The sequence below is a fragment of the Phocoena sinus genome, chromosome 2 (assembly GCF_008692025.1).
Source record: "Phocoena sinus isolate mPhoSin1 chromosome 2, mPhoSin1.pri, whole genome shotgun sequence".
Taxonomy (NCBI): domain Eukaryota; kingdom Metazoa; phylum Chordata; class Mammalia; order Artiodactyla; family Phocoenidae; genus Phocoena; species Phocoena sinus.
In genome coordinates this window covers 43,967,786-43,987,567 of record NC_045764.1, presented here as the reverse complement: position 1 = coordinate 43,987,567, position 19,782 = coordinate 43,967,786, and positions in this window count along the sequence as shown.

Sequence of the window (19,782 nt, the reverse complement as noted above, 5' to 3'; positions counted from 1 at the left end):
CCTCGGCTGTCCCCACCCTGGCTGAGCAGCTCAGTGACTGTCCTTGCGTCACTGAGTGGAGCCCACAAAGGGCAGCTGCGGCCCGTGTGGAGCCTGTCCAGGGCGGGCAGAGTACGCTGGGGCTCCTGACCCCGCGGCAGACCCATCAGAGCCCCACCAAGCCTTCCCAGAACTGCTGTGGGTGTCGCCTCAGCACGAGCCCCCGTGGTCCTGATGTGCAGAGACGGTTCAGAAGCACCGGTCTCCCCGCGTCCTGTCCTTGAGGCGGCCATCGTGTGAGGTTTGGATTCAATTTTGGTTGTGCTCAGGTGTCTATCCGATTGTCCCCACACCACTGACTTGGGATGCTGCCTTGGTCAGGCACTAAGTTCTATATCAGACTTCCACGTTCAAAGCTTTTGCATCTTAGCCCTACGGTATTAATGATCATCCTTGGCTTGAGGTCCTAGGGCCTGGAAAGAGCCAACCCAAAGCCTGCACCCCAGCACGGAGCACTGCCAAGCAGGAGGACGCCGGGATGTGTAGGGTGGGTGTGCCGGCTGGAAGGGCACTGGGGGGTCATGGAGTCTAGCATCGTCATTCTACGCTTGAGGAAACTCGGGCTCCCAGAGTTTATGGGAACTCCAACTGTTTCCTCCACGGGAGGGTAAATTCCCTCTGAGCCTGGAGCGTCTGTAGCTAGAGCCCTAAGCAGCACTCAGGCGAAGGCCGCTGTCTTCCTCTTCCTCCGGTTCTCCCTTCTACACCTGTGCCTCATGGCTTTCCCGCCCCACCTGGCGGGGGGGATGGTGGGCTGCTGAGGGGTGTGTCGGGGGCACCCCTCCCCCACGTCCAGACTGGAGAGGGTGTGGTGACTGCCCGCGGGGCAGAGAGTGGATTTGGACCCACCTATAAAAAAACCTCAGATCCACAGTGCCGTGCCACCGGGGGAGATCACCGTCAGGTGTTTCCCAAAAGCAGTAAGCTCAGTGACTATGGAGTCTGAAAGCCTTGAACTTCACCGAGGGGGACGAGAGTGGCAACCCCAGAATGTTGGCCATAACCAACTGGGGCTGCTACTGCTGGGGCTTCAGCTGCCTGTTTCCTGGTCTGGAGGCCCCGCCAGGGCACGCCCAACTGGGGGCAGGAGGAGGGGCACGGGTCCCAGTGGGGCCCACTGTGAGGTCCACGGAGGCCAAGGCAACGTGAGGATGCACGCAAGCTCACCGCGGGAGCCCAGAGTCAGCAGACTCTGCATTTCCAACAAGCTCCCAGGAGAGGCCGCAACTTGAAGAGCAAGATGGTAGGTTGCCTTTTTCCTGCACCCTGCTTCGCCACCACTCATGGCTTTCTGAGTTCTGACCCTGGAGGTTTAGGCCACAGGCCCAGCATCGTCCCGGACCTGCCCCCTCTCCTGCAAGAGCCCTAGTTACTGCTATGGCTCTGGGAAGTCTAGCAGAAGGGTCACCTGTGCCAACTCGTCCCAGATACTGGAGGCCAGAAAGCAAGGCTGAGGATGTCACTCATGTCCTAGAAGAGAGCAAGGATGTGGTGGGGTGACAGTTTCCTTCCCATGCCCAAGAGAACCACCCTGTTTGGAGGATCAGGGTTTCCGAGATCTTGGGTACCTGGGAAGATGGCCCTCATGTCTGAGGAAGGGTCAGCTAGTCTGAGAGGAGGGTTGGTTGTCAACCCACATGGATATTTGACTCTTCCTGGTGAGTGGGAAAAAAACTTAAAAAAGTACTACAGCGTTTCCTTCCCTTCTCAGCAACCTACAGGTGAAAAACTCAAATCACATAAAATGTCTGGGGGCGGTGTTTTGACTTTCTGGAGGAACAGGGGGTGTTCCGGGGGAGGGCTAACCGTGTGAACCGCAGGCACAAGTGCACACACTTTTAGAAAGGGGCTTTGCATGTTCCTGCTTGTAAACATGCTTTCCATCCTCTTGCCGCTGGAATGTCCCCTTGTTCCCAACGTCCAGCCTCATACTCTTGCCAACACTGCTCTTTTCGCCCATCCTCTCTTGCCTCTGTGTATTCTTCCCATCCCTTCCCCCATAACCAAAAAAAAATTCCAAATCCCCCTGCTTGTTGCTTGCAGTTAGTTCACCCTCTTCTCTGAGCCTTGGGATGGTCCATTTCAGGCTTTCGGGACCTCCCCTCCTGCCCTAAGCCCCGATCACACTCTCCCCCACTGCCCTGCCCCAAGCAAACAACACTCTTTCTCTCAGAAGGTGCCATTATTCAGACGTACCCCAGGCACTTGTTGACATGACTGCAAGGTCATCAGAGCACTCACTGGTCCAGCCTTCCCCATGATGCTCCAGCTTCCAGGAGGCCATGGACTGTTAATTCTTTTTTTTTTTGTGCCAAGTCTGGGCACTTGGGTGGAGGGACAGTAATCCCTTTTGATAGTGACAATAACAGTGGTAGGAAGACCCGGCAGTGAGCGACTTTGGAAGTGTTTTTAGAGTGACAAATCGAGTCTGAAAGCCCTCGTCGATCCTGAAAAGTCTCGTACAAGAGGAGACAAAAGAAGAGAATGAAGTGAGATACGGGGAGGGACTCCCAGTATTTGTAGAGGAAGGGGGAGTCCATCACTGCAGCAAAAGCAGGGCTGAGTCCCCGAAGCTGAGTGTCCTGAGTCCCTGGGCTTCATAGGAAACGCTGTGATTTCATTCATTCACCCTACTCTGTGCCAGGTACTGTTCTAGGAACTGGGAGCACCCTAGTGGACAAAACAGACTTAGCTTCGGTTTCCGTGGAATTTATACTAAGCAAAAGACAGACATGGAGCAAATAAAAATCCTGCCATGCTGCTGAGAGCTCTAAGGGATGGTGGAGCACAGGCCGTGGTCAGCCCTGAATTGAATTTGAAGGGACAGGGCTGGATGAGGGAGGACCCGGAGTGAGGCTCAGGAGAAATGGCTGCCAGGTGGGCTGTGTCCTGAGACCCCCACCTACTTTCCTATTGAAGAGACTGGAGCTGGTTTCCCAGCGTCAGACACCCTCTCCAGGGCAGGGCTACCTGATTCCTAAGAGAGCCTCGTGACTCCTTGCAAAGAAAAATGTGGGAGAAGAGGGTGATGGGTTTTAATTGTTCTCGTTTGGATTCTTAAATTTCACTTGGCAAGAAGAGGCCTCTAGCAACAAGACAGTTGATTTCATAGAGAACCTGCATCTGGATCCAGTTTCGCCCCACAAAAGGGAACAGTGAAGGCTCCTTGCAGCGTGGGGAGGGGTGAGGTTTGGGACTGCCCCCTGGCTCAGACATTTCAGCATCCCTGCGAGGTGACTCCCATGAGTCTTTTTAGGGGTGGGGACCCGCCAGGAGTTCCTGGTGAGAAAGGAGTTACAGGATGGCTCGCTCTTTGTAGGAAAAGTTAGAAGCCTAGGATGATGTTATCTTTTTCCGGACAAGACTTTTCTCTGCTTCTGACACATGACTGCTGGCAGTACCAGACGGGACTACCATAGTCCAAGTTCACAGCTTGAGGTCCCTTGAATCAACTCGATGACAGGAAGCTGAGCTGCAAGTCCATGGAGGACTGGCTCATTCACCTTTACTCTGAGAGCATAGCCCTTCAGGGTTAGGGTAAGGGAGGTAGGGGAGGGCTCGGTAGGGTCCCCAACTTTGGTGGGTACTATGCCGTGGCTTTTGTATACAAACCCATTGGAAGCACAGATCGGTTTCTAAGCAGATTTAGCTGAATCCTCACCGCAAAAGAAGCTTCGAGAGCTGGGTTTACTCTTCTGGGTCCTCTTCTCTATAACTCTGCCCAGTAATTCCCCACTATCTTGTTATCTCTTTGATGCCTTTAAGAAGATTGTTCATTTTATAATATTCTACCTTTTAAAAAAAAAAACAACTGTCTTCAGGGGATGGTTTCAATGGCCTATTGGGCCGTTTCCACCAAGGGAAGTCTTAGTTACTTCTCTTGGTACCTCCTTGACATGGGACTTCTTAGAGATGTCCAGCTTCAGAGATGCCCACTGTGGGAAACCAGCATCCAGCAGAGCTGGTGTAGGGGAAGGGCAGAGGGAGGCAAGCTGGGCCCTGGGGCAGGGGTGGAGGCTGGCTCATCTGGGCCTTTGGGCCACCCAAGGAAGCCTCTAGAACTGGCGTCTTCATTCACCAGCTGTTGAGTCCATGTTTCCCTCAGGAACTTTGGGGATAGGAACAGCCCGGAAGGAAAGGAGTCAGGAGTGCTGGAGGCACCTGCAGACCTCAAAGGGTCAGAGAGGAGGGATCAGATTGCCTGCAGATATAAAGAGCTCACATATTTTTAGGGGACTCCCACCTAAGCATTTAGGTGGGGTATTCTGGTTTTTTTTTTCCCCCTGAACTTAGGCAGTGTTATAAAAAGAGAGGCCCAAGTGGAAATCAAATTACATTTACGTTTCTTCAAATTCACTCCAATTATTTTCCTGTATACTTATATATGTATTTTATCTACCTACCTACCTATCTATCTATCTACCTATCTATCATCTATGTTACTGTGGTCAGCTTGTGCCTTCTGACCTATGGCCTTCTTTTGCCACGTCTCAAGGACAACTGTGCCAATGATCCCTTCTTCGGCAGAGGATACATTGTGTTTAGGTCTTTCTTGTTATCAGTATCAAATAAGGAGGAAGAGAGAGGCAATGAGGATGCTGAGTCCAGAGGGTCTACATGGTGGCCGGGCGCTCGGGGGGCTGGAGGTGAGCCCGGGAGACTCTGGGACAAAAGCCGAAGACAGGAATTTTTTCTCTTTTGAGTCAAATGCCACACACTCTGCAAAGTAAGTCTTCTCCACAAAAACCCACATTTCCTGCAAATTTACAGAGTCCTTTGCAGGGTCGGTTTGGTTGAATTTGAGGTTCCTGCCATCTCTTAGTCCTGCAGTGTAGCTAAGGGCACGGATGGGTTTCCTGAGGAACGTGCTGTCATTTATCTGAACCTTCTCCTATCCTGGGACCTCTATGTGGCTTCCAAGTTTTCGTTGTTATAATTAATGCTTTGAAAAACCTTTTATGAGCATCTTATGATTGCCTTCTCTTATCATTTCTCAGGATAGAGTCCTGAAAATGGGATCTCAGGGCAAAAGTTTTTGGTATACTATATACTATTGCTTTTATTTTTTCTACAGAGTTTGTACCAGCTTGCAAGCCAAGAGGCCTCAGATAACATGAGTCTCACCCAGGCTCCCCTGTTAATGTGCCTTGTCCTGATTCCATACTTCCTACATTGTCAACTCCACGTGTGTCCTGGAGACACCCCAGGAGGAGAGAGGAGTTGGGATTGTTGGAGGGGTTTGCAGACCTCAGAAGATCAGAGAGGAGGGTCCCTGGGATGGAGTCTTTCTCTTTTTCTTAATGATTACCTTGGCCTTGGAGGTGATCAGTTTTGGATACCAAGGAAAACCAGGCTTCTGAGCTTGCAAAGCCAGGGTGGAGGTTCTCCTGCCTCCCCTGGTTCTCCCATAGCCTCTAGGGAGAAGGATGCCCTTTGGTAGTGAGCCAGCTATCAGTAACCGGCATTTCTGGTAACCGCGCCTTCGGCAGCTCGGCTGGCAGGGACCCTCCTCAACTTCGTAACTGCACAGAACTTGATTGATTCATTCATTCATTTCACAAATATTTACTGAGAACCTACTGTGCGTCAAGCCCTATTTTGAGCTCAGGGGACACTCCAGCCTACAAAGCAGGTCAAAAAAGCCCTGCCCGTCTAGATTTCATATTCTTAGGAACGTTTTCCTGCATGAGGATAACGTTAGGAATCTTTCACTCTTTTAAGCCCTCGGAGTAGGATTTCCCTCTCCCTGTGCTACACAATTCCCCCCTCCGCCCCCCAGGTTGACCTGTTCCTGAACAAGAATGGCTCCCTCCAGAGCTTGTATTTGCCAGCAGCTTAGGGTGCGTGGAATTTCTTTAGTTTCTATCACTAGCCTCTGTGGGCTGAGCAGATCCCTTTATTAAGTGTGAGACCCGTGGGGTGGGGCTAGTTGCAGGGAAACCAGAGCTCAGTGTTGGCACCAGCAGGCTTTCATCGCAGGGAGGAATGCGGGGCTCGGGAGGCAAGGGGGTGGGCTGGGGTCCAGTCAGATGCAGCGTGTGGCATACTCCCTGGGTGGCCCAGACGTCAGCTAAGAGAGCTACAGGAGAAGTTCATTCAGCCCAGTATTAGGACCTGAGATCGTGACATGGCTGGGGTTTAAACGTCTCTCTTCAGAAGGCTGCAGCGGTTGAAAAAAAAGACTCGATCCAGTCCTAAATGTCTTCTGGATGCATTCATTTGCATTTTCTTTCCATTACACGGATTAAGAAATGGGATGGATCACATATTTGCATGATTGCAATTTAGCACTTCTCAGAATGTGTAAATGCCTGAGCTCCCTTAAGACCAGCAGGGCTGCTGTGCAAGATTGGATGGTGGTCTGCTGGATGGGCCCCTCCTGGCTGTCTTGGGCGGGGGCGCCACCGCATCATCTGCGGCCTGTGGGATCCCGTGATCACCAGTGCTCCAGGCGACAGGTCAACAGAAAGCCAAAGCACGCCTGCGTTTTTCCTGCCCCTTTCTGGAAGGGGGCTTCTCACTGTCCCCTGGCCTCAGACTTCTGCTTGAATTAGCAAATGTGAAATACAGCTCCTTCACCATTCTCCGCAGACAGACCAATTCTAGGAGGTCACTTGACACATACATACAGCTCACAATGTCAAGACTGGCGTGAGGAAGGGCAACCAGACATTTCTTTGTCCTTTCTGTAGACTTGGCTGCTTCAGCGAAGCAGGGAGGCGGAGGTGGCATGCTGAGCCACATCCAGTCCTCAGAGATACCACCAGCAGGGCCCCTCCCACCACTAGCTACTTCTCCTCCCCCAGTCCTGTCCTGCGAGGAGGGGAAGTCCTCCCCTGTAGGTCTAAGCTTGCATGTGCCAACCCCTTAATCGCACTCAGCCAGGTAAAGGGCTGTCCATTCACTGAGCTGCCCAAGCCCCCAGGAGGTAATGGAGGTGATGACAGAACTTTTGGAGGTGGGAAGGGAGAAAACAGCTGGTGTGTTCACAGCACCGTGTCTTTTCGGGGATGCAATACACCTGTGCCTAGTCACCTGCTAAATCTGGCTGTGAGCCCCACCGGCACTGGGGCTCAGACAGAGTGTCAGTTCTGTCTGAATTGACATGGAGACACGGCTCTGATGAGGGCAGGGCTGGTGCTCCATCCTCTCCCCCTCAGAAGCTAACTTCCTGGGAGTACAGAGGAGCTGCCTCAGGTCTGGTGAAGCTCTTGAGTCCCAGAGTTAGGGGCAGACAGGTGAGGCCAGCGTGGTTTCGTGCCTCCCTTGAGGCAAGATGTCCTCTTCTAGACAAGAGGGCAGTTGGTGTGTCTTCTCCATCTGCCGCCATGAATAAATAAAGCACTTAGGGAGGGTCCCTCCCCTACCCCAGGTATGGACATATTTTGGGATATTTTAATGGGGCCTGGGGAGAGGATATCCATCAGGTTCTATGGTGTGCACCATGCAAGCACATACTTTACATGTGTTTTAAAAATGTAAGCTCTGGAAGCATCATAGAGGGCTCATGAGGGCGTTTTAGCAGCTGTCCAAGGGTGAGTGTCTCTCCCCAGTCCAGGTACCCCCTTGCTTTCCTCCTGGTCATGGATGATACTGTGCTGACAGCGGTAGTTTTCTTCCTAAGACACAATTCTCCTGCAAAGGAGCATTCTAAGGGTGGAGAGAAAGCACCAGCCCATCCTTCCAGAACTTCTTAGTTTCTCTCTTTTATATGTGCCATGTTAGCACCGTGTCAGTATTCTCCAGGGCTTACAGAAGGAGCTTGGCAGGCAGGAATCCGTTGGGTCTCTGTATTCGATTGCTTTCTTGGAGCCAATAAAGGACACCATTGTTTCTAGGAGGTCACTTGAAACATACATACAGCTCACAATGTCAAGACTGGCGTGAGGAAGGGCATCCTGAACCCCTGCTCTGGCCCCTACACCCCCAAGCTCAGCAAACTCCTGTTAACTGCTTCAGGCAGAATCAGACAAGGGGTGCCCCAAGCCGGGAAGCAGCTGGGTCAAGCAGGAAGAAAGGGCAGAGTCCAAAAATAAACTGTTGATACTTATCTATTATATGGCAGCTGCTTATAATAGCTGGGGCAAGGGCTGGCTGTTCCCTCTGTTCTGTATACAGTTCCCTTTGCAGGAGTTGGTCCACCTGGGAGGCTCTCAGGAGATGTTTGTGGAATTGGAAAACAATCCCCAATTAGATGCCTCCTTAGAACGGTTTTCCAAGTCTGCCTTCAAATTCAGATGCAGATACACCAAACAAAGGTTGACACCTCTGAAAGATGTTAGAGAAAGTTTATGAATGTGCAACCCTTCATTTAAATCACCACCTAGTTGCCTCTTTCCCTAGGTCGTCAACACCCATATTTATTTGTAAGTAATTGTGTATCTAGTCAGTTAGTGGACTGATAAAGGAAAACTCAGGTCTTTGAGATTATGTTAGGGTCGGCCAAACTGCTAAAACAAATAGACCCAAAATACAATGGCTCAAACGCAGTAGATGTTTATTTCTTTCTCACGTAATCGTCCAGGGCAATAGTTCCACATTCTTGGAACTGGAGGAGGAAGTTCTGCTGTAAGATTCCCTGAGGCACCCAGGCTGATAGTGGCTCTGCCATACTCGACAAGCGGCTTCCAAGGTTGCTATCATTGTCAGCATCATTCCAGGCATGTGACATGGGAAAATGTAGAGGAGAACGCCTGGGAGGTGTCATGGGCTGCCTGGAAGTGGCACACACCCTTCCGCTCACTTTGGAGAGAACGTTGCCACCTGGCCACACCTAACAGTGTGACTGGGAAACAGGGTAGTAGATGGGCAGTCATATATGTAGTAACCTTGGAAACAGGGACTGAATTTGGGTGGGAGTAGAGAGACTGTCCATGTGAGGGACAGTGAGGCGTGCTTCTACCGGGAAGAGCTCTCCCAGAGATTAGCATCTGTACTGGCTCTGTTTATCATGACCTCCCACCTTCACAGTGTTTCTTGAGGTTTCTACACATCCCAGAGTACAACAACATGCCCGCATCCTAGAACATGAGGATGTTCAGAGTCACATTCTTGGAGTGTGTGACCACCACTGCACTCACAAACTCCTTCCCAAATGTCCGCTTTCAAATCTGAAACACAGACTAAGTAAAAGGGAAGAAAAACAAGTTCCAAGAAATAGCTTCTTCAAGGGAAGCCCTGAGATCCTGGATCGGAAGGTGGGGATGGTGCCACCACCGTTTCTGTTTGCCCCAGGGCCTGCGGCTGCCCAGGCTCTCTTCCAGATGGGTGCCATCGAGTGACCATTAAGACTTGCACTCCTTCTGGCTACTGAGGGGTGTCAGTGCTTTCTCTGGGTGAACAGTTTAGTTGGGGGATTTCGAGGAAAGTTGAAGAGAAAGCGGTGTTAGTCAACTGGCCATGCCAACAACATTCAGGTGTGTCCACTGCTAGTCAGTGTAACACTTGAAGACTCTTTGCTGGTCTGACTTGGACCTCTCTCTTACTATTTCCTGTTCCTTTTTTCAGAAGCCCTCATTCCCTCTGGTGGTTCAGATCATGCTCTGTGCATATCATTTCTTCCCTATGGCCATGGCCACTCCACTTGTCTCAATGCCACCCTTCCCATCCAGCCCAGGCAGAGGTCCTCTTGCCTTTCACAGCAGTTTCTGGACATTACACCAGGCTCTGGATCTACTGAACCCTCTTGTTTTGGCTTCACGTTTGAATATGATTTTTTTTAAAGCAACATCTTCTGGCTATGAAAGGATTTATACTTTTGGCAGAAGATATGAAAAAGGCAGAAAAGTATAAAGGGAAAAATAATTCATCATTGCATCCTTGGAGATAGTCACCCTGTACATCTGGGTGGATTTGCTTCCTTTTTTCCCTGTATGCATCCATTATACATTATGGTTTGTAAAATTGATACCATGCCGTCAAAGTAGTTTCTCACTCTACCTGGCTAAGTTTATAACACGAGTATTTTCCCAGTCAGGGCTCTTCCCAAACCTGACATTTACTGACCACACAAGAGTCTACTGAATGAGGGAGTATCATAATTCCATTATGCAGAAGTTTCCAGAAAGTGCTCATTTACACTCCCATCAGTATGAAAGTGCTTGTGTCACTTCATTTGCCAGTTTGGACACCCAGATGGATCTGGGGAGGAGGATGCCAGGGGAGGGGAAAGGGTGGAGGGAAGAGGACAGGCAGGACAGCCTTCAGGTCTGGAGGCGAGAGAGGACAGGATTGGGTAGGAGACTCTTGGATCATTGCACGATTTTAAGAAAGTTTTGGACAGGGACGGATAATCCCCACCCAAGTTTCTAGCAGGTGGATTTCTGAGAGTCCGGCAGGAATGGGCTGGTACAAGGACACTCCTTACTCTCCAGCTTTGGTTAGGGGCCTCCATGGTGAGGAGGGGACGGGCAGCTGGAGCTGTCAGTCAGCTCTGCTTCCCTGGGGCAGGTTCTCTTGGAGGTGACTGAGCAGCACCCCTCCCCCACCCAAGACTGCCCCATTTCACCCGATCAACTGTGAATATAGTCAAAATACGTAATGATTAACTGCAAACATGGTCTCATTTTGCTGATATGCCTTTTTTCTGATTAACCTTGAGATCAAACATTTATCATGAATTTAGTTACACACGTGTTTCTTCTAAAAATCGTATGCCTGGCTTCTCAGTTTGCCCATGGTTGTTTTCCTTATTAATGTATAGAAGTATTTGCTGGATTAAGCCTATTGTTCATTTCCCTCAAAAATGTTTAACCACTTAATCTTTTCTCTTTATGCTTTTTTTTTTTTTTTTTGCGGTACGCAGGCCTCTCACTGCTGTGGCCTCTGCCGTTGTGGAGCACAGGCTCTGGATGTGCAGGCTCAGCGGCCGTGGCTCACGGGCCCAGCCGCTCCGCGGCATGTGGGATCTTCCCAGACTGGGGCACGAACCTGCGTCCCCTGCATCGGCAGGCGGACTCTCAACCACTGTGCCACCAGGGAAGCCCTCTTTATGTTTTATGTAGGATGTTTTTGATACTGTTTTTTTTAAACTTTATTTTGTTTATTTATTTATTTTAACATCTTTATTGGAGTACAATTGCTTTACAATGGTGTGTTAGTTTCTGCTGTACAACAAAGTGAATCAGCTATACGTACACATATAACCCCATATCTCTTCCCTCTTGTGTCTCCCTCCCACCCTCCCTATCTCACCCCTCTAGGTGGTCACAAAGCACCGGGCTGTTGATACTGTTTTTAAATAACTGATTCTTCAGTTACGATCACCACTTTCGTTTGCTTCGTGCTCAGAAAGCTTTCGCTCATCCTGGCTTTAGTTAAATATACTCCACTATTTTCTTCTAGATGTTTTTGGATTCTTTATTTTTTTTATACTAACACACTGAGATTTTATTTTGGAGTGTGGTATGAGGGATAAAATTTGATTTTTCCCCCCCAAAAGCCGCATTTTCTAATTTCGCTTTTAGATAACTCAACCATTAACTATTGCTTTTTTAAAAAGTTGAAGTATAGTTAATTTACAACGTTGTGTCCGTTCCTGGTGTACAGCAAGTTAGTTCACTTATATAGATATCAATTCCTTTTCAGATTCTTTTCGATAATAGGTTATTACAAGATATTGACTCTAGTTCCCTGCTCTATTCAGTAGGTCCTTGTTGTTTATCTATTTTATATACAGTAGTACCTGTTAATTCTAAACTCCTAATTTGTCCCCCTCCCCCCAACTATTGCTTTTTGGTGATTCCTTTCTCAGATTTAAGTTTTTAAAAAATATATAATAGATTTTAGGATTGTCTGCTTCTACTTCATTGATTGCACAGCCTTACACCAGCACCACACTATTTTAATTACTTTAATAATAATAATATAGTTAAATCTATCTCTTAGGGAAAGTACTTCCTTGATCTCTTGACACTCTTTAAACAATTCTTAGCTATTCTCATCTTTTCTTTTTTTTTTCTTCCAGATGAGCTTATCGTCTTTCACCAAGTTAAAAAAAAATCCCACTGGAATTTAATTAGGATTGTATTTCACCTAAAAATTACTTTGGCAAGGATTAACGGCATCAGTATAGCCAGTGTTTGAATCCCAGTTCATGTCTTTCAATGAACTTTTCTCTTTTATTAACCTCTGTAAAAAGTTTGTGCTTTTAATATGTCTTAGACATTTCTCCTTAGTGTTGTTTATACATTTTTTCAATATTCTTATGAGTGCAATTTCCCCCCTATATATTCTGCCAGTTGTTGGAATATAGGAAAGGCATCAATTTGGGAGATTTTTGTATATTTATCTTGTATCTTACCACTTCCTTAATATCTTGTTAATACTAAGAATTTTCCAGTTGATGCTCTTCTATTATCTTGGTGCATATCATACTGTAGTCTACAGATCTCAAACATTTTGGGTCTTCCTTTCTATTATAGAGTTTGAAAACAAGTTGGCATGCTCTCTTGTTGTCTTGAGGGTTGACTTTTCAAGTTATAGGGTTGAATTTATTTTGAAACTTCAGATAACTTAAAAGGACAGCATGAGATTTGGGGGTTTATTAAAATGAGGACCGGGTTTGAACAAGGCAGTTCTGGAGTGCCAGATGAACTGGCCTATATTTCAGGATAGTCTCCCTCCTTTTCTCAACTGGATGGTATATCATCCCTGATGAATCCCACAAGTGTGAGTACTTCGCAATGCTGGTTAACATGCAGTACAACCGGAGTGGGTTTGAGATCTTCTGGGAGAGCTGAGAATCCTAACAAGTCCATGGGTTGGAAGAGCATGGGGTTGAGAAAGCACACACAGGCCTGTAGGAACAGTGTCACCCTCCAAACAAGCCAAGTGACAAAAGCACCCCTAAACAAACACTTGAAACTTTTCAGAGTCCTAGTCATTGTGTCTTTCCATCAGGTGTCCTAGAAGACGTTTCCCAACTGTTTGTTCATGAGCTCTGAGAGGCACGTGGAGGAATTAAAGGAGGTAAGTGTCTAATTAAAAAAAAAAGTCTATACGTATTTTTAAACAATTCCCCTTTAAGGCAAAGTGTGGACGCTCTGTGCATGTGTTGGTGCATATAAAGTTCGGGGAGACTCTGAGCATCTTCAGGACTCTAGGGGTTGAGGGGCTGAGCTCTCACTTGATCACTGCCAGCTGCCAAGTGGCTTTCTGACCAACGAAGAGTTGTAACTCCTTTTCCTTAGTCCTCTGGTATTTGTTTTAGACCCAGAATGGACTTGTTAGTTTAAATTGGGAAGAAAAGGGAAACCTGATGTTGAATTACAAGTCAGTGCAGAGCGTAAGCATGAAAATAGTTCTACAGATGTGTTGCAGGGTAACCCTCGCCAGATGTCTAGGTTGCCTTCATTTCATCAAAATCCTTAGTTTGAAGAACATTCTGAAGTACGCTTACATCAAGAGGTACCTCGAAAGCCGGTGTTCAAGAGGAAGATGAACATGCATTTCAGGGAGGTGGGAAGAAAAGCCTCCTTTTGCCGTAACGTGTTATATGTGGAAATGTGGAATGTGCATGACCATTCTCTCTTACCATTTAGGAACAAAACATAACAATTATGAACCCATGCCAGTATTTTTAGTGTGGAACTTCGTGCAATTCAAAATCATATCTTTCTAAAGTTTGATCTATTTTTGAAGCTGTGACAGGTAGTTAAATTTCAATCTTAGGTTTTAATTTTTGATTCCACCAAACCAAACACAATACGTGTTTATTCACATTTGTTGACTGTGCTTTTTCGTCTGGCTTGAATCATTCTGAACAGTTGTAACCTGTTGCCCCCTTAGCCTAGAGACACATTTCTTAAATCACTATAAGATGCTCAATTAACTTCGAGCAAAGTAGTTTCCTGCATCCTTCAAGAAAGACATGTCTTCACAATGTCACCCCAGTTAATAAAAGTATGGGGATATAGCCAAGTTATGGGGGCAGAATTTGCAATAGCTGATTGGGGTATAGGGCCAGTTGCCTATTAATGGCAATGAAATCATGTTATGTGCATGGAGGAGAATTCAACTATTCCTACTCCTATACAGTGGAGGACTTGTATCTGGTTCATCTAAAAGTGGTTTCAAGTCACTAACAAATGTGAATGGCTATAAGACTATATTCTTATGAACCTATACTAGAAATTCCTATCTGATAGATGACAGTTTCTATATGCCTTGTTTTGATTCTAAAGTACAGAATTCCTACATGCATCAGTGCAGGGATCTGAATTGGTCTCATTTAGCACATTTCAAAGTGTTTCTTGTCAATGGAGTCAAAACTCAATGCAAGCTATAGCCTACGTTATTCCTAAAAGATTTTTCCCTTGGGATGATAAAGAAGTAAGCCAATTTGGCTCTAGACCATTTTGCTTAAATCCCTTTTTCTTTTGTTACAACATTAGCTGAAGACAGCAATGACTTGATTTAATTAAGAATGAAATGACATTTACTAAAACTTAAAAAATTAAGAATTATAAAAGTAAAGCATGGGGCTTCCCTGGTGGCGCAGTGATTGAGAGTCCGCCTGCCGATGCAGGGGACACGGGTTCGTGCCCCGGTCCGGGAGGATCCCACATGCCGCGGAGCGGCTGGACCCGTGAGCCATGGCCGCTGAGCCTGCGTGTCCGGAGCCTGTGCTCCGCAACAGGAGAGGCCACAACAGCGAGAGGCCCGCGTAACGTAAAACAAAAAAACGAAGAAACCAAAAATACCCACTTGAGCATCCCTCTTAGTTATGCAGAAACAGTGAGAGCAAACAGTCATTTTTTATGGATTTTCGTTGTTATAGAACCTTCTGTGACTTGCCCTGAATGCAAAGCTAGTTAGGTGAGGAGGTGGATTATTTGCATAGGACCTAAGGTCTTCTGGCGAAGACTCCAACCCCTAATTCCTGATAGTGTCAATAATCCCGCACTCTTCTGGGGGTAGATGAGGGTGGGCCAAACTCAGGCATAAAATATGACCTTGAGAATAGACTGTTGACTCAGGCTCAACATAAGCAAGGTGCAAAGAGAGCATAAGCCAGGGAAAGGGTGGGATTCTAGCACAGAGTGTGGTAGGGTGGAAGCAACCCTTGACCCAGACACTCACGCACATTGGATGTGCTTTGGAAAATAGTGACTGTGAGTGCTGTGTGTGTGCGCGCATGTGTGTGTGTGTGTGTTTGTGTGTGTGCACGCATGCGTGCTCAAAGGTGGAGCAACCTAGAGTGAGCTTAACATCTACGATGTGGGACCATCTTCCTTTTAAGACGCCTGCAGTCTGCTCTGGGACCAACCAGCCAGGCAGGGCGTCCGCACGGCAGGCTTAGCCCAAGTCCAGGGAGCTGTGCAGTGTCAGTGTTGAACAGCGACACCATGTGGTAGTAAGGCTCAACAGCATGAGAGAGCTAGTCAGGTTCCACTTCTCTTTCCTGGTGACTTTTCAAGAGCCAACACTGTCCTTTGGTGGGATCCCAATCAGCCAGAGAAAGGCAGACCAAAGTGACACTCGTTGAATCAATTCCTGGAAGCCAAGCTTTCTGACCTTCTCCTTTCTGGTCAACCTAGGTGCTTTTCAAGGACTCTTCCTAGAGAAAGGGGGTTGAGCAAGAAATGAAGACAGCTTTCAGACGAATATTAGCTGCATCCTGAGAGGTGAGCCAACTGGGGTCCAGATGGGCTGCACAACAGATTCAGCTAAGGGTTATCCGGGGGCAAATGCACACTTAGACCTGCCCCAGGGAGTGTCGCCTTCCTGCTGGAAATTAACCTATGATGAGAAACAAAGAGGTGGGTCTTCTTTCGACCATGCAGCCGCCGGTAAACTCTCTGGAGGGATTTCCGAGCACCCCGTCCATGGCAAGGAGGGACTGGAAGGAGACCCAAGCCAACAGGGCCTCTCCAGGGGGGCAGGCACCAGGGGCAGCTACAAAGTGCTTTAAGTTTCTATTTCTAGAACCAGGCTCAAAATCATTTGGGCCTTTTTGAAAACGAGTGATAGGAATGTGGAACAGAGAAGAGTTAAAAAATAAAAATAGCAGTCTAGGGACCGAACCTTCCTGAGTGCGCAAGGTTGTTGGTTATTTTTGTCGCGCGGCTGCAGTGTTTCTGTGTGTTTAGGCTGGAGCCAGTGGAAGTAGGTGGATGAGGAAATCTTGTTCGGGCTCCCGGGAGCCCCAGGAACCATTCAAACCCTACAGGCCACTTCTTATTGGAGTCGACATTAGAGTTACCTTCAGGGGAGCCCTTTTATCTCACGTTTTGGAAGGGAAGTTAGGAAGAAACCATCATCAGACCACTAGTAAAGCTGTTGAGTCGTTGAATTCATCCGGGAGAAGAGGGAACTTGGGTTTCCCAAAGTCCCTTTCTCCACTTTAATCTGTACTCTTCTCAGGTCACCCTGGGCATTTCCCTCCCAGCAGTGAGAGCAGCCAGTAAGAACTTGAGTGATTATTTGATTAATGTCTGTCTTATCCCTCTAGATGACTAGCTTCCTGAGGGCAGAGATCCTGTCAGTCTACTCTTCACTTTATCCTCCGGAAGGTTGAAATGTCCACAGAAGATTTGGAGGAGGTCAGTCTCCAGGTGCAGGGAGAGGAGGTGGTGTCTGGGTGCTGTCGGAAGCCACTTTATTTCGGGTCAGGGGTGCTGCTTAGTCGGGGGGAGGCATGTGCTCAGTGGCAGCTTCAAAGCTATTTGTGGAAAGGACCCCATCCACCAACCCTGCCGGCCAACACACATCTATGCTACTTTGAGACTGTAGTACTTCTAGGCTTTTCCTGTCAAGATTGATGGGGCAGGTGAATGATAGGGAAGGAAGGTGGGGCATCCCAGCCCCAGGAGAGTTAGGGCAGGTGGGGGAACAATGGCCATGGCTTACAAATGTCACCCAAACAGGTGGGTTTGGCCTCTGGTTGGGAGGAAAGTGGGCTGAGGAGGGGAAGGGTGAAGAAAAAAGGACAAACTGGCACTCCCTTGGGAGGTCCTGGGGTGACGGTTGGTACAAACAGGTGGACAGTTCCTGCCACCAATTCTCAGTAATACCCCCAGCTTTCCCAGAGCCAACAGCCCCACCATTAATACACCCAGGGAAGAGCTGTTCAGACAAGATTGCCCCCTCTTCTGGTGCCCCTGGTCCATCAGGAAATGAGCCTGGGTACTAATCCCCTGAAGTCAGTTCCCGGGAAGGAAGAAGAAGCAGTGTTACATCAGCCAAATTTATAAAAGTGTCTTAAGATCAAAAGATCCCAAGCATCTGTAAAGCGAAAAGCAAAGAAGGCCCCAAAGCATAAAGGAAAAGCAAAATGGGTCTCGGTGCTATTGAGTTGAATTGGGAGGGACATCACTGCTTTCTCCCCACTGCTGGATCCACGAGTCCAGAATCCTATGCTAATTTGGGAGGAGGCAGGGCTCTGTCCACCAGTAAAGACCACGGAATTTAGATTGTTGCTTGTTTGTCTGTTTCTCCTACCGAACCTTGAGCGTGTGGAGGCAGGGTCTGTCATTTGTTCGTTTTTCGTCTGCTGGGCAGGTACCCTGTGCCCACGGGAAACACGGAGTCAATGCTTAGGGAATGAAAGTGCTTTCAAAACGGGAGTCCTTCTCCCGTTGAAATCAGGTGCTGTCGCCTGGTTTCTATTCAGGCAAATGTGGGACAAATGATCATGATATAGTCACCAGGCCGCTGTGTTGACTCCTACTTGCGTCTTTGACAGGTAAGAGGCAGGAAAAATTGAGTTGGGTTGGAGATGAAAGAGCGATGAGGTTTCAGAAAATGATGGGTTGCCAGTGCTGGAGGGACACTTCTAGTTCCCCAGGTCCAAAGACCTCATTTTAGAGCTGAGGCCACTGTGGCCTGGAGGGCCCTGTGCATGTCCTCTGCTTGGCACCAGCCTTTCTGAGACTGGGACCAGCATGCATCCACACCGCCACCTGGAGCAGCAGTCCCGGTGTCTGGTTGGTCACAGCCTACGATGGCTCAGGCCACTGCCTTGTGTGCATTGAGGCCAAAGAGGGTTTGAGCTGCGGGGCCCCAAGCATAAGGGACTTGAGATCCAGCATCGGCAGGGGCAGCTGTCTTTGGTGGCATGAAGCCTGCCATCAAGACCAAAGAACAGAGGGAAAAACACAGGAGGTCTCGCTCCACAATACTGGACCCTCCAAAGAACCAGCCCTGGCTTGGGAAGAGCCCCCAGAGGTCGGGCCTGGATTTCTCCCCTCTGACCATTGTTTGCGGCAGCCCTCCCCCCTCCTACCCCTGCTGCCTGCCACACAAGCTACCCCCCCATCTAGGTGGGGCCAGGGACCAGAGTGCTGGGAGAGGTATCTTAACTGCTGACCACAGATGCTATTCCAGAGGCAGAGGCCAAGGGCCCTGCGATGCTTGGGCAATACCAAAATGGAGAGGAGGGTAGGACCTCCCATATATCCTGGGTGTGAATAGAGATGGTACCTCAGGGCAAGTAGCCAGATACAGGCTCCAAAAGCACTGGCCCTGATGTCTGGTCTAAGGTAGACTTGACTTTGTGCATCGTAAGGAACAGAGTAGATACATGATCAGACCTTGGGGGAAACAGGATTGACCTTATTCTGGGCATTAACACTTTTCTGGAGGAATCCCCATCACTCCCGGCAACCTACTGGGCAAGAAGGGAGGCCCGGATCACAAGATGTAGGTGGGGCTTCTGCCCACTCCACTGGGCCAATAGAAACACAAGTGGCGCTACTGTTCCCCAGTGACAAGTCAGTTGAGGGGCTCAGGGGTGCTCCAGGCAGCACACTGGCTGTCCTCTATGAACTGCCAGGACCTGCTATGCCAGGGGTTGTGGCTCGACCTCTGCTTGGGTCGCCTGGTAGGTAGGGCAGTTGGCTGCAAATCTATCAGCTAAGAATGGTCAGTCTTGCTCAAGGCAGAATTACACCCAGGTCCACGGGCAACGTTCTCTAATGCCTGAAGGGATGGGGTGGTGGGAGAGAGCCCAGAGGGAGAAAATGAGTACATTAGTCTGTCTCGTCCACCTGGTGGGATGGATTTCTGTAATACTGCATCAAGGATGTAGCATTTCCAAATAACCCCACTGCCCAGCACTCCTGCAAAGAAACTCTTTGGACTATGCTCTCCAATGACAGCTGATCCCCCCTTGGGTAATGGCATCCAGTTCTCCCAAACCGGACATCACCTTTGACCCCAACCTCAACCAGTTAACAGATGGTGTCGATTCCCACTCCCCAGCCCTTTCACCTGCGACGCCCGCCCGCTCAGGCACACCCCGTCTCCAGATGACTCCAGAGCTTGGCTGTCAGTCATGGAGATTCTACACTGGTTCCCTACTGGTCTCCCAGTCTCCGGGCTCAACTCTTCCAGTCCTTTCCAGCCACCGCTAACAAGTGATTCTCCCCCGACACCGCTAAACCAGGCCCCGTTTCTTCCTGGCTCACAAAACCTTCAACATCTTCCCATCACCCACAGATGAACGTCCAGACTCTCACTTGGGGTGAGAGTCTGGACCCTCCGTGGCCCTCACTCTTCTCCTGCAGACACCTTCCATCCCTGCCCAGACGTTTCCCCAGTTGTTCCTGAGCACTTGGCTCACACCCCCCGACTCCTCTCCCCATTAAGGGCCTTGATTTTTGCTCAGATGCCAGCTTGCATCCCCCACTCCGTGGTTGCCCAGCCCTCTTTGGGAATCTTACAAAACTGATCACTTTCCGTCTGCTGCCTCATATGGCTGCCTGTATTGCCTGGTTGCTCATCTCTCCAAAGACACTGTAA